Below are 14,148 nucleotides of genomic sequence, written 5' to 3'. Positions count from 1 at the left end.
AATATTGTATTAGTTTTGCCAAATATCGAAATGAATCCGCCACAGGTATACCTGTGTTCCCCATCCTGAACCCTCCTCCCTCCTCCCTCCCCTACCCTCCCTCTGGGTCGTCCCAGTGCACCAGGCCCAAGCATCCAGTACCGTGCATCGAACCTGGACTGGCGACTCATTTCATACATGATATTATACATGTTTCAATGCTATTCTCCCAAATCTCCCCACCCTCTCCCTCTCCCACAGAGTCCATAAGACTGATCTATACATCTGTGTCTCTTTTGAAGTCTCGTACACAGGGTTATTGTTACCATCTTTCTAAATTCCATATATATGCGTTAGTATACTGTATTGGTGTTTTTCTTTCTGGCTTACTTCACTCTGTATAATAGGTTCCAGTTTCATCCATCTCATTAGAACTGATTCAAATGTATTCTTTTTAATGGCTGAGTAATACTCCATTTTAATTGAAGGATAATTGCTTTACAATATTGGCTTGATTTTCTGCCGTACATCAACATGAATTAGCCATAGGTGTTATGAGGCATGATTTTAAGCTTGATTTCATGGCTTTGCCAGGAATGAGTCGGTGAAAAAGTGACTTCCACAAGGGCAAAGTCTTCATTTGTTTTCTGTTGTACCTGGCATCAGTTCAGTCGCTCAGTCGTGTCTGACTCTTTGCGACCCCATGAATCGCAGCACACCAGGCCTCCCTGTCCATCACCAACTCCCGGAGTTCACTCAGACTCATGTCCATTGAGTCAGTGATGCCATCCAGCCATCTCATCCTCTGTCGTCCCCTTCTCCTCCTGCCCCCAATCCCTCCCAGCATCAGAGTCTTTTCCAGTGAGTCAACTCTTCACATGAGGTGGCCAAAGTACTGGAGTTTCAGCTTTAGCATCATTCCTTCCAAAGAAATCCCAGGGCTGATCTCCTTCAGAATGGACTGGTTGGATCTCCTTGCAGTCCAAGGGACTCTCAAGGGTCTTCTCCAACACCACAGTTCAAAAGCATCAATTCTTTGGCACTCAGCCTTCTTCACAGTCCAACTCTCACATCCATACATGACCACAGGAAAAACCATAGCCTTGACTAGACGGACCTTTGTTGGCAAAGGAATGTCTCTGCTTTTGAATATGCTAGGCATAGTAGTGTTCAATGAATATTTATTACATCAATAAAAATCATTTTCAAATCCTTTGTTCCTTCTTAGACGTTTTTGAATTGCTTTAAACATTTTCTTGTACTTAGCCTAGTGTCAGCTATTTCATAGAGAAGGTGCGATATTCTGTCTAATCTTTTCTTGTCTAGAATTCTTTTCTCTCCTGCTGCTGCTGAGTCGCTTCAGCCGTGTCCGACTCTGTGCGACCCCATAGATGGCAGCACCTGCAGAATGGAGTCTTCACTTTGTGATCTTTTTGACCTTAGACTGCCCTCAAACTGAAGACTCACAACCTAACTCAATGCCACTGGCTCCACCTTGTGTCAGGAACGTGGTACTGCACTCACCAAAAGTCAGCCTACCAAGAGCCCGCCTGCCCCTGGCCAAACGTTTTAAATAGTCCAGTTGCTGTGGACTAAATGATGATGCCAGTATTGGACAACCTTATTGTGACTCATTTGTTGTGAAATGATTTCACCTCCATGTCTACTATTCTTTATATAATGCAGGAGTGGAAACAAATTCTTAGTATTTAACCAAAAAGGCTTTTGGACTTAAGTTTATAGCTCTTGAAATACTTTGACCACCTGATGCGAAGAACTAACTTATTGGAAAAGACCCTGATGCTGGGAAAGATTGAAGGTAGGAGGAGAAGGGGACGACAGAGGAAGAAATGGTTGGATGGCATCACCGACTCGATGGACATGAGTTCGAGCATGCTCCAGGAGTTGGTGATGGACAGGGAAGCCTGGCGTGCTGCAGTCCATGGGGTCGCAAAGAGTTGGACACGACAGTGACTGAACTGACTGACCGACTTGTAGCTCTTATCAATATAGGACCTCTGACCAAAAAAAAGTCTCTGCAAATTTTAAGGACTTTAGATGAGATGACATTTGATTTTCATTTTCTCTGAAAGGCCTATCAAAATTGAGGTGTTGGTAATTTTTAAAAAATCTCATGAAATTTATCTAAAAGAAAAAAAATTTTTTTCCAAAGGAAAAAGTTTCAATTTTTTTTGTTTTAAACATAGATTGTATTTGCTTTCTGTTTTGCATACATGTGTATAGAACACTAAGTGAGTTGGACCTAACTGTGCTGGTTGTTCAGAAGATGCTGCTGTCTTGAGATGGCAGGGCAGAAGTCACTTGACCTGTTACATGAGGTGGTTGGGACTCACAGGATCAGTGGTGTGCTGGAGTGAAGTCATGTTGACTTGTACCAAGTCAGCAGAGCTGATGAGTAAGTTTTCAGGAATTCTTTAAGCCCCTGTTAAACCTAATTGATGTAAAAAATAAGCTATATAAACTTACAAGTTAATTATTATTAAAAACAAATGCACTCCATTGGGCAGCTGCTGCTGCTGCTGCTAAGTTGCTTCAGTCGTGTCTGATTCTGTGCGACCCCATAGACAGCAGCCCATTGGGCAGCACTTGTGCTAAAATTGGAATGGTGCAGAGAAATTTTAAAATTTTTTTGACTTTTTATTTATCTTTGCCTGTGCTGTGCAGGCTTTCTCTAGTTGCCGAGTGGGGGCTGCTCTCTAGTTGTGGCGCATGGGCTCCTCATTGCGGTTGTTTCTCTTGTGGAGCACAGGCTCTAGACCGCACGGGCTTCAGTAGTCGCGGCTTTCAGACTCCAGAGCACAGGCTCAGTAGTTGTGGTGCGCGGGCTTAGTTGCTCCGCGGCATGTGGGATCTTCCCGGATCAGGGATGGAACCTGTGTCTCCTGCATTGGCAGGTGGATTCTTTACCATTGAGCCACCAGCGAAGCCAGGTGCAGAGAAATCAGTGTGGCCCCTGCACAAGGGTCCCACACAAACTCAGAGGGGTTCTGTGCTTTTTCAAGTTGTCATTTGATTACCAGTGCAAAAATAACAAAGGTGACAACACTGAGAGCTTACCACTTCCTAAGTACTGTATTACGTTTCTATCTTATCTATGCTCCGGAGAGGATATATGTGTGGGAGGGTACCGTGTGATAGGGCTATTGTCACTAAGTCCATCGTGAGTCACGTCAGATTGGTAGCTTGAAACTGGCCGCGGTCGGTAGATTTGCACAATGAAGATGCAAACGCTCCTGATCAGGGCCTTTTCCCCTGAGGACACCACTTGATCACCCGTACACTACTGTACACAGATAAGTTTGTCTCTGCCTCCCCTCTCTCTCCCCTTCCAAAAGCCTGACAGAAAGACTTTAAAAGAAACTATTAAAATTTAAAAACTATTTTAATTTTATTGCATTGACATCAATATGTTTTTAATAGTTCTTTTAAATGGTGACTTTAATAATTTTAAGGACTTTAATAGTTTTAATAATAGTAGGGCTTCCCTGGTGGCTCAGATGGTAAAGAATCTGCCTGCAATGCAGAAGACCCAGGTTTGATCCCTGGGTCAGGAAGATCCCCTGGAGAAGGGAATGACAACCCACTCCAGTATTCTTTTTTTTTTTTTAATTAATTTATTTTTTATTGAAGGATAATTGCTTTATAGAATTTTGCTGTTTTCTGTCAAACTTCAACATGAATCAGCCATAGGTATACATATATCCCCTCCCTTTTGAAACTCCCTCCCATCTCCCTCCCCATCCCACCCCTCTAGGTTGATACAGAGCCCCTCTTTGAGTTTTCTGAGCTGTATAGCAAATTCCCGTTGGCTATCTATTTTACATATGGTAGTGTAAGTTTCCATGTTACTCGTTCCATACATCTCAACCTTTCCTCCACTTTCCCATGTCCATAAGTCTGTTCTCCATGTCTGTTTCTCCATTGTTGCCCTGCAAATACATTCTTCAGTACCATTTTTCTAGATTCCATACATATACATTAGAATATGATATTTATCTTTCTCTTTCTGACTTACTTCACTCTGTATTAATAGGTTCTAGATTCATCCACCTCATTAGAGCTGACTCAAATGTGTTTCTTTTTATGACTGAGTAATACTCCATTTTGTATATGTACCACAACTTCTTTATCCGTTCACCTGTCTAGATGTCATGGACATCTAGGTTGCTTCCTTGTTCTAGCTGTTGTAAATAGTGCTGCAGTGAACAATGGGATACATGTGTCTCAGTTTTGGATTCCTTAGAGTATCTGCCTAGGCCACTCCAGTATTCTTGCCTGGAGAATTCCATGAACAGAGGAGCCTGGTGGGCTACAGTCCATGGGGTCACAGAGAGTGAGACATGACTGAGCAACTGAACACTTTCACAATAATTTTAAAAGGTTATTTTGAAATATTTTTCAATCAATTAGCTTGATTCAAAATCTTATTTAGTCAAAGTTCAATAGGCCAATCTGCCTTAATATTATATATAATTATTTTCTTATTTCATATTTTTTCATATTTCTTTTTCATACTTTTATTTTCTAGTTCCTATCTAATACATACTTTCTCTTAATTCTGAGCTTCATTAATTTTCATCATTAAGCTTTGACATTTCTATTCCTTATCTCTTAAAACTATATTTTCATCTCTTTCAGTGTTTTCTTACATTTTCCTTTTCAGATGTCTTTCTTTCCAGACCTCTTTCTCTTTCTAAAAAGTTAATGGCCTGGGTTTTGCTATCCTCTGTTCTTTCTTACATTTCTCTTTTTTCCAGGAGGCTCACTCTCAGGAGCCTTACAACACCTGGGGCTGGATGTTTGCAGTATGGTTTCCTTCAGAACGGCCAGGGTCTCAGATCCATCTGGAGTTTTTCAGAGCACCTTAACCCTCCTGTTATGTCCCTTGTTCTGGCACTAGAATTATGATGTGAGAGTAGCTCAGGGGATCACGTGGTCTTCAGTGCTCTGGTCTCGTATTTCAGGACATTGGAAACAAAAGGTCCACATCACGTTTGTTTCTGCTGTCATTTCCCTTTACTCTCCTCTCGGGGACTCTGTTTAGGAACTCGGAAGGCCTCCTGAAATATGTTCACCTCATCCGGTGTCATTTGAAGAAAGAGCACATGTGAGAGAAAGGGGCTACGTATTAAACATCACCTCCCTTCTCCACTTCACTCGCCTTTGCGTAATTTTCTTCTTAGTTGCCCTCTCTGTGGCCTTTGCTGGGCACTGCAACCACCGGACTGCCACAGAAGGGCACCTCCTGGTAAGCTGTCTTCTGGGCCAGAGGCTGACCTGGCCGTTGATTGTCTTTGGAGAGCTTGAGCCCAGTGCTTGTTAGAGTCACTCACAAAAACCAGCTGTTTCCCTGCAACAGCAGGAGCAGTTCTGGTGCTGCCTTCTTGGTATTTGGTGAAGGGATGAGAAGGGCTCCATCCAGTCCATACACTTTTCTTCTACATGCAAACACGGGAGACTGGTATCCGGCCTCATCTCTACCTGTACTTCTGGAAACAGACGACTTTAGATCTATCATCTTGCTAAGTTTTCAATATTAAATTCTAAAATACTGAGGGAAAAGGTTGTAACTTGTACATTTTCTTGTGAAACTGAAGGCTAGGACATCCTTAATAATCAACTTTTTAAGTCAAAATGATAAAAAACTGTATAACATGAAAGGAGCAAATTGTTTCATGAATAAGAGAACAAGAACATTCTCGTTTATAAGCCATAGGTTATACAAGGCAGAATTTCAGTGATTGTTTCTTACTACTTTGGTTTTGATTTCAAGAATGAAAGGAAGTTTAAAAAACTTCAGACTTACAGACAAATAATAAATGGTACACTGAACTCGTGTGTACTTTCACTTAGATTCACCAGTTCCCAACATCTTTGCCACACTTGCTTTTGATGTGTGTGCTCTCTCCCTATATATTTATTATGTTTATATTTATGTTTGTATTTTATTATTATTTTCATTTTACTAGACTCTTTTTCAAATTTTACTTTTAATGGAAGGATAATTGCTTCGCAGTATTGTGTTGGTTTCCACCAAACATCAACATGAATCAGCCGTAGGTTTACTCATGTCCCCTCCCACTTGAACATCCCTCCCGCCTTCCTCCCCATCCCACCCCTCTAGGTTGTTGCCAAGCCCCAGTTTGAGTTCCGTGAGTCATGTAGCAAATTCCATTGGCTATCTATTTTACATATGGTAATGTATGTTTCCATGTTATTCTCTCCATACCTTCCGCTTTCTCCTTCCTCCCCCACCAGCTGTGTCCATAAGTCTGTCCTCAATGTCTGTATATCCATCGCTGCTCTGCAAATAGTTCATCAGTTCCATCTTTCTAGATTTCATATTTATGCGTTAGTATATGGCGTTTGTTTTTCTCTTTCTGACTTACTTCACTCTAGGTTCGTCCACCTCGTTAGGACTGACTCAAATGTGTTCCTTTTTATGGCTGAGTAATATTCCATTTTATATATGTACCACAGCTGCTGCTGCTTTTTTTTTTTAATTAATTTTATTTTATTTTATTATTTTTTTTATTTTATTTTTAAACTTTACATAATTGTATTAGTTTTGCCAAATATCAAAATGAATCCACCACAGGTATACATGTGTTCCCCATCCTGAACCCTCCTCCCTCCTCCCTCCCCATACCATCCCTCTGGGTCATCCCAGTGCACCAGCCCCAAGCATCCAGTATCGTGCATTGAACCTGGACTGGCATCTCGTTTCATACATGATATTATACATGTTTCAATGTCATTCTCCCAAATCTTCCCACCCTCTCCCTCTCCCACAGAGTCCATAAGACTGTTCTATACGTCAGTGTCTCTTTTGCTGTCTCATATACAGGGTTATTGTTACCATCTTTCTAAATTCCATATATATGCGTTAGTATACTGTATTGGTGTTTTTCCTTCTGGCTTACTTCACTCTGTATAATAGGCTCCAGTTTCATCCACCTCATTAGAACTGATTCAAATGTATTCTTTTTAATGGCTGAGTAATACTCCATTGTGTATATGTACCACAGCTTTCTTATCCATTCATCTGCTGATGGACATCTAGGTTGCTTCCATGTCCTGGCTATTATAAACAGTGCTGCGATGAACATTGGGGTACACGTGTCTCTTTCCCTTCTGGTTTCCTCAGTGTGTATGCCCAGCAGTGGGATTGCTGGATCATAAGGCAGTTCTATTTCCAGTTTTTTAAGGAATCTCCACACTGTTCTCCATAGTGGCTGTACTAGTTTGCATTATCCATTCATCTGTTGATGGACATCTAGGTTGCTTCCATGTCCTAGCTATTGTAAATAGAGCTGCAGTGAACACTGGGGTACATGTGTCTTTTAAAATTTTGATTTCCTCAGGGTATATGCCTAGTAGTGGTATTGCTGGGTCATATGGTGTTTTTATTCCTAGTTTTTTAAGGGTTCTTCATATTGTTCTCCATAGTGGCTGTATAAATTTGCATTCCCACCAATAGTGCAAGAGGGTTCCCTTTTCTCCACGCCCTCTCTGGTATTTATTGTTTGTAGAATTTTTGATGATGGCCATTCTGACCGGTGTGAGGTGATATCTCATTGTGGCTTTGATTTGCATTTCTCTAATAATGAGAAATGTTGAGCATCTTTTCATGTGTTTATTAGCCATCTTTATATCTTCTTTGGAGAAATGTCTGTTTAGGTCTTTTTCCCACTTTTTGATTGGGTTGTTTGTTTTTCTGGTATTGATTTGTATCATTTTACTAGACTTTGAGAGTAAGTTATAGACACTGAGACCTTTTCCTTTAAATACTTGAATGTATATCTTCTGAGAACAAGAACATTCTCATTTATAAGCCATAGGTTGTGTGTGTATGTGGTGTGTGTGTGTGTGTGTGTGTGTGTGTTTAAAAATAATCTCAGAGTCAAGCACTTGAGGAGAACTTTAAGAAACCATTTGGCTCCTTCCCCTGCTTCTTGCAAGTAAATTCCTAAACAGTACAAAATTGGTATTTTTCAGGAGTGATGTATACAGATTTCTACATGGAACATGCCTGTAATAGAGTATGTGAATCCGAAGTGTAGGACCATTCTCATGATGTTCACATATGTCCCTGTAAACAAAGAAGCAAACGAATGCTATGCTAAACAAAACCGTATCTGAGGGCCATATGTGTTCCTTTGGGCATCAGCTTGTGATCCCTGGATCTATCTTCAAGGCTCCCATGGGGTGGCGTACCCACAGCTTTCTGTAGAAGCACCTTGGTACAGTCAAGTTCTTTTTTAAGTCTAACTAATTATGCAGTTGCGATTTATGAGAGATAGTGGTGTGTAGTGGTTAAGAGCGTGAAGTCCAGCCTGTGTGTGCGTCTGAATCCCAGTTCCGCTACTTAATAGGATCTTGGGAAAATTACCAGACATTTCTGTGGTTCAATTTCCCCCATATGTAAAATAACAGTGCCTACCACACAGAGCTATTGTGAGGAGATATTTTTTCTTATATCCATACAGATCATGATCATGTTATAAGGAAGGTGAATGAGATGAAAAGTCTGTTCTTTCTAGAAATCTCAGAGGAGATGTCCATTCCTAAGCCAGAAGACTAGTTAATCTACTTTTCTCACATCGTGAGGGCTTTAGTTTCTGTTCTCATCCCTGTTCTCTGCTTAGCCCCCTTGTCGGACTTCTCCACAGCTCCTGAGATTTCCCTAGTCCCAAGGAAGTCATTGCTTTAACATATTGGCTGTATGTGACCTTGGGCCAATTCCTTAATGCCTTTGGGGTTTAATTTCTTCCTCTGAAAATGGAGGTAACAGTAGTGCCTACTTCCTGAGGATGAAGTGAGTTGGTAGAATGTGCCGGATGCGGAGTGAGTGCTCTGGAGCTGTGGGCTGTCGGGTGTGATCTGTGTCCCCTTCCGTGGGCATCCCCCACATCGTGTATTCCGTACTTCTGGTCTAGATTTTCTTACCACTGGCACTCTTGCTGGTGATGGTGGTGGGGGGTTCTTCCTCTTTCTTCTACGAGTGCTGTCACTAAGATACTGCACGTGCGTGCTCTGACGCTCCGTTGTGTCCAACTCTTCGTGACTCTGTGGACTGTAGCCCACCACGTTCCTCTGTTCATGGGATTCTCTAGGCAAGAATACCGGAGTGGGTTGCCATTTCCTACTCCATATTAAGATACCAGTGGTCTTCTTTGGTCCACATCTAAGATAGTTCTTATTCTTTTGGCCGTCTTTAATATTTTTAACAGTAGAGATCATCCTGCAACAGAGGTACTGAGCAGAGGGCACTTAAAGGGGTTACAGGAAGAAGAGAGGGTCAGATGAAGGGAAGGGAAGGGAAGGGAAGAGATGAGGGAGTGAGAGAGACCTGGACTGACTGATGAGTAGAGAGCCAGTGATGGAAGTATTTTGGAGAGGGGTTAGAGTTAGACATGGAGAGGATGAGTGGGGAATGGAGTCGCAGTTACAAGAGGAATAATTTCTAAGTATTGTAATAGCAAAAGGAAGCTGAGAAATAGAATAGTTGGAGGTGGTCGGGCACCCATCAAAATTCTTTCAAGGAAAGGAAGATTGTGAATGTTTTACAGCCAAAGAGGTAGCAAATAATAAAGGAAAGAATGAAGATGCTGAAAGAGAGGAACGTATGTCAAGAACAAGAGCCAAGACTGGAACTAAGAAAAACGGAGTGGGGTTAGCTTTGTTAGGAAGAGTGCTTTTTTTTTCCTCCACGGTTGAGAGTGTAAGGAAGGAGGTTTGCTTCCCTGGTGGCTCAGATGGTAAAGAATCTCATAATTCATGAGACCCATGTTCCATCCCTGGGTTGGAAAGATCCCCTAGAGAAGCGAATGGCAACCCACTCCAGCATTCTTGCTTGGAGAATTCCATGAACAGAGGAGCATGGTGGGCTATAGTCCACGGGGTCACAAAGAGTCAGACACAACTGAGTGACTAACATTTTCACTTTCATGTACACACTTGTGGTGGTGTGAGAGAAGTGTATGGAAAGGTGGTGGTATGGACTGAAGGTTTGAGTCCCTCTCAGATTCATATATTGAGGCCCTTACCCTCAACAGGATGGTATTTGGAGGTGGGACCTTTGAGAAGTGATGAGGTTTAGATGAGGTCATGAGAGTGGAGCCCCTCAAAGAAGAGGGAGACCCAAGCCTGCTCTCTTTCCGCTCTGTGAGGACACAGCAGGAAGAAGGTCATCTGCAAGCTGGGGCATGGACTGTCACCAGACCCCAAATCAGTTAGTGCTTTGATCTCAGACTTCAAGCCCCTAGAACTGGGAGAAATGAATGTCTGTGGTTTAGGTTTCCTAGTCTGTGGTATGTTGTTAGAGCAACCAGAGCTGAGTGAGGAAGGTCAGTGATGGTGCCGACTTCAGCAGTTTTCATTTCTTTGGTGAAGTAGGTGATAGGATTTTCTGCTGAGATTAAGGGAGGCCATGCTTTGGAGCATGAGACCAGAGAGGATTCAGGATAGCTCTTTGGGAAGTTTGCTAGGGCATCAGCAGGAGATGAGAGAAAGGATTGTCAGGCACCATCCAGGACACTTGATGCTAGATGGCATGAATCTGTAGTGGGCCACAAGTTTTTTGTTGTTTTCTTCCAGCAGTGCTTTGCAGTAACAGGAAATTAAAATTAGAGACGTAGAGATGCTCAGGGTTATGGATCAATAGAGCGGGCAGGATGGAAGGTTAAGGGACCCAGAATCCGGGGCTGTGATAATGGAAATTTTGAATAGTTGACTGTGGAATATTGAGCAACCCGATGTGTAGATTAATTAAGTGCTAAACACTGCATGAGTGAACCCCAGGGGAAACCAGTGGAGGAACAATTGAGCCAACCTACAGAATTATGAAAAATAAGAACTCGTTGTTGTTTAAGCCCCCACATTTTGGGCAGTGTGTGATCTAGCAATGGAAACCTGCAATGCTCTGCCTTGTGTTGGGCAACTGGGACCAGGAGCCTGGGGGCAAGGGAGCTGGTGCAGTAGGTCAGGCCCTGGGGAAGCGGAGCAGAAGAGAGTGGAGAGAGAAAGAGAAGACTTCGCATCCCATTCCCAAACCACGAACTAGGGTTATAGATATGAATTGTATCTAGAGTAGTCTAGTAGACTAGAGGTAAAAGATGTGTCACATTCCTGTATTTTTCTAAATCGAATCTAATTCCATTTCACCATGTGCAAGACCAGAAAAAGTTCAACATTAGCAATTCGGTGGCTCCTTCTTTTCTTCTCTCATATTGTCCTCAGTTAGTTAGTGTTAGTCTCTCAGTCTTGTCCAACTCTTTACGACCCCATGGGCTGTAGCCCACCAGGATCCTCTGTCCATGGAATTCTCCAGGTAAGAATACTGGAGTGGGTTGCTGTTCCCTTCTCCACGGGATCTTCCTGACCCAGGGATTGAACCCAGGTCTCCCGCATTGCAGGCCAGTTCTTTACTGTCTGAGTCACCAGGGACCACATTATACTAGGAGGCTAGTGCAGTCTTTAGGGAAAACAAGGGCAAGAAAACCACTGTGCTGCTGAGATGTCTAGGCCTGAAGGCACGGGTATCACCCCCTTCCTCTGTGCCCAGGTCGGCTGCAGGGATCCGGACCACAGCTTCCAGAGCCCAGAGCACAGAGGAGGAATTAGCTTTCCACCGAAAGGGAGGGTGGGCGAGCTAGAGAACCTGTGGTTTGTGTACACGTGAGCTCTTGAGGTTTTGTATTGTTCTCTAGGCCACTGTGGACTCCTCAGTCGAAGGGTCTTTGCCCTTTTCTCTTATATCATCAGGACTAGACAGAAAGAAGTTCCTTGATGCTCAGAGGACATTAGGCTTTGTTTTCTGTGGTCTGCCTGGGCAAAGTGAGACAGTCTAGCTCAATGCCCTCAGAAAGCAGAAGATGGTGATGGGTTCTTCAGAGCAAAGTGGAAGAGGGACAGAGTAAAATTTTCTAAGACTGCAAGGAGCAATCTACCACCTTCTCATAGGAAGCAGCTTGCTGGTGGCAGGTCTTCAGATGCGATGGCCATGTGGATATAGCACTAAGCACCCGACCCAGCCCTTCCTACCTCCTCAGGAAGCGCATCTGTTCAGCTGATGGTGCCCTAATCAGTCTTCTACTTCACCCTGGTTCATTCTCATTGGTATTTCAACATGCTCACATCTTTCTCGTCTTAAAAAATAGAAAATCTTCCTTGACACCATGTCCCCCTCCAGACATCAATTCTTCCCCTTCACTGCACAGATCCATCCATCTCAACCCTGATTTCTCCTCAGCCTTCAAGTGAAATATCCTTGGTCAAAAGTCAGAACTTGTCTCCTTCTTTACTAATTCCAGTGGACATTTTTCAGAACTTATCTTCCTTGACCTTTCAGCAGCATTTAACACCAAAGATGACTCAGTTTTTTCCGTCTCTTTCCTTAGTTTCCATGGCATCACCCTGTCCTGAATTTCAGCCTATTTCCTGGCTCCTCTTCTCTGAGTCTAGTGCAGATTCCTCACCCTTGGGCCATCGTGTCAGTGGGGGTACTCCTGTGAGCTCTGCCTGGGTCATCATCTCTTCCAGCCAAGGCGCTCTTCTTAGAGGAGCTCTTCTGGTCCTGTGGCTTTGTTACCAGATCTGGGTTTCCAGCCCAGATTTTCTCCTATGCATCTTTATACATGTCAAGTCTACCCTTTGATTTTATCCCCTTCGAAAGCTAGTAAGTTAGCCTGTTACTGTTTCTGGGATATAGGCAGAAGACCTGAGACCTGGGTCAGCGACCCAGGACTTCATTTAAATATGGTTGAGGGAATTCCCTGGAGGTCCAGTGGTTAAGACTCTGTGCTTCCACGGCAGGGGGCACGGGTTTGACCCCTGGTCAGAAAACTAAGATTCTGCATGCTTTGACATGTGGCCAGTAAATAAGTAAATAAATAAATAAGGTTGAAAGTTTCTCATAGTGGCACGGGGGATCAATTACATTGCTGACACAGCACAATGCAATTCTAAGTTTCTCTTTATGTGCTGTACGTGTCTTCACAAAGTGCATCATGATGGCAGCTATTCCCTAGAAAAGAACCAGCAAAAGGAGGATTGCGTATATAATTTAAAAATTTCTAGTAGTTGTATTTTAAAAAAGTAAAAGAGAAACAGGTAAAACAATGTGTTTTATTTAACCGATATGTCTAAAATATGATTTCAACATGTAATCAATTAAAAATTATTAATGGATGTTTTACATTTTTTTATACTAATTTTTGAAATCCGTATAGATTTTTCACTTAGAGCCCATTTTAATCTGGACTAGTCACATTTCCGGTGCTCTATAGCCGGTGGAGGTAGTGGCTTCGGTACTGCATGGTGCAGGCCTGAAATTTCTCTTTTTTCCCCCCAGCCTACCTCCCCAAGATTTGTAACCTACAAGGGCATACAAACGCTGCCCTCCTCACTTCCCTGCCTTCCCTTTGTTTCTGTGAGTTAAGGCAGCCTTTATCCTTATCCTTCTGAGTTTGGAGTTGAAGCAGTTCTCTGATTCACAGAGCAGAAGGCCTAGAAGGTTATGGAAGAGATAAATCCATGACTGTTTATCAAATTATATTTTTTTGTCCCTGCCTCATTAACTATTTGTTCTAATGTATGCAATAGCCAGTCTGATGTTACAAGAATATTACTACGCTGGTGTTAGCCAGTTTCATGGGTCATCTTTAGCTGCTTCTTGAGAGAAAGTATAATCTTGTAAAATATTTTAGTCTCTAGCAACAGTGTCGTGTTCAGATCCTGCCTCAGTGAGGCATGTGGGCATGAAGAGCAGTGAGACTAAGGAGCTCAGGGAGGTTGACATGAAAACATTACATGTTTAGTTGGCTCTCAGATCAGTGAAGACCAAGAACCCTGTATTCCACAGTTACTGACTTCAGGTTTTCTCTTGATACCCATCCTTCAGCCTCCTGAAGTGAAGAACTTAAAAATTCTTATTTAAAATGTTTTCTCTGTAAAATAGAGAGTAAATATAATACCACAGATATTAGCCAGAATGGTAAAGAAGTTAAATATTCTAGTTAAGTGAACATTAGTTAAGTTGTTAACATTAGTTAACATTAACATCTAGTTAAGTTGAACAAGTTAACTTTCAAAATATCACAACTTTTTAACCATTTTAAATGAAAACATTTAATAATCTATTATAAA

The 14,148-nt window shown here is 42.4% G+C and overlaps 1 protein-coding gene across 2 annotated transcripts in view; it reads left to right on the top strand.

Annotated features, from left to right (window-relative positions):
- EFCAB2 (EF-hand calcium binding domain 2) overlaps positions 1-14,148 on the top strand; it is a 112,097-nt gene that overhangs the window by 66,766 nt on the left and 31,183 nt on the right. The window lies entirely within an intron of this gene.

Source organism: Bos indicus, chromosome 16 (genome assembly GCF_029378745.1).
Source record: "Bos indicus isolate NIAB-ARS_2022 breed Sahiwal x Tharparkar chromosome 16, NIAB-ARS_B.indTharparkar_mat_pri_1.0, whole genome shotgun sequence".
Taxonomy (NCBI): domain Eukaryota; kingdom Metazoa; phylum Chordata; class Mammalia; order Artiodactyla; family Bovidae; genus Bos; species Bos indicus.
Note: the sequence above shows the minus strand (reverse complement) of the source record. Positions and strands in the feature narration are given on the sequence as shown.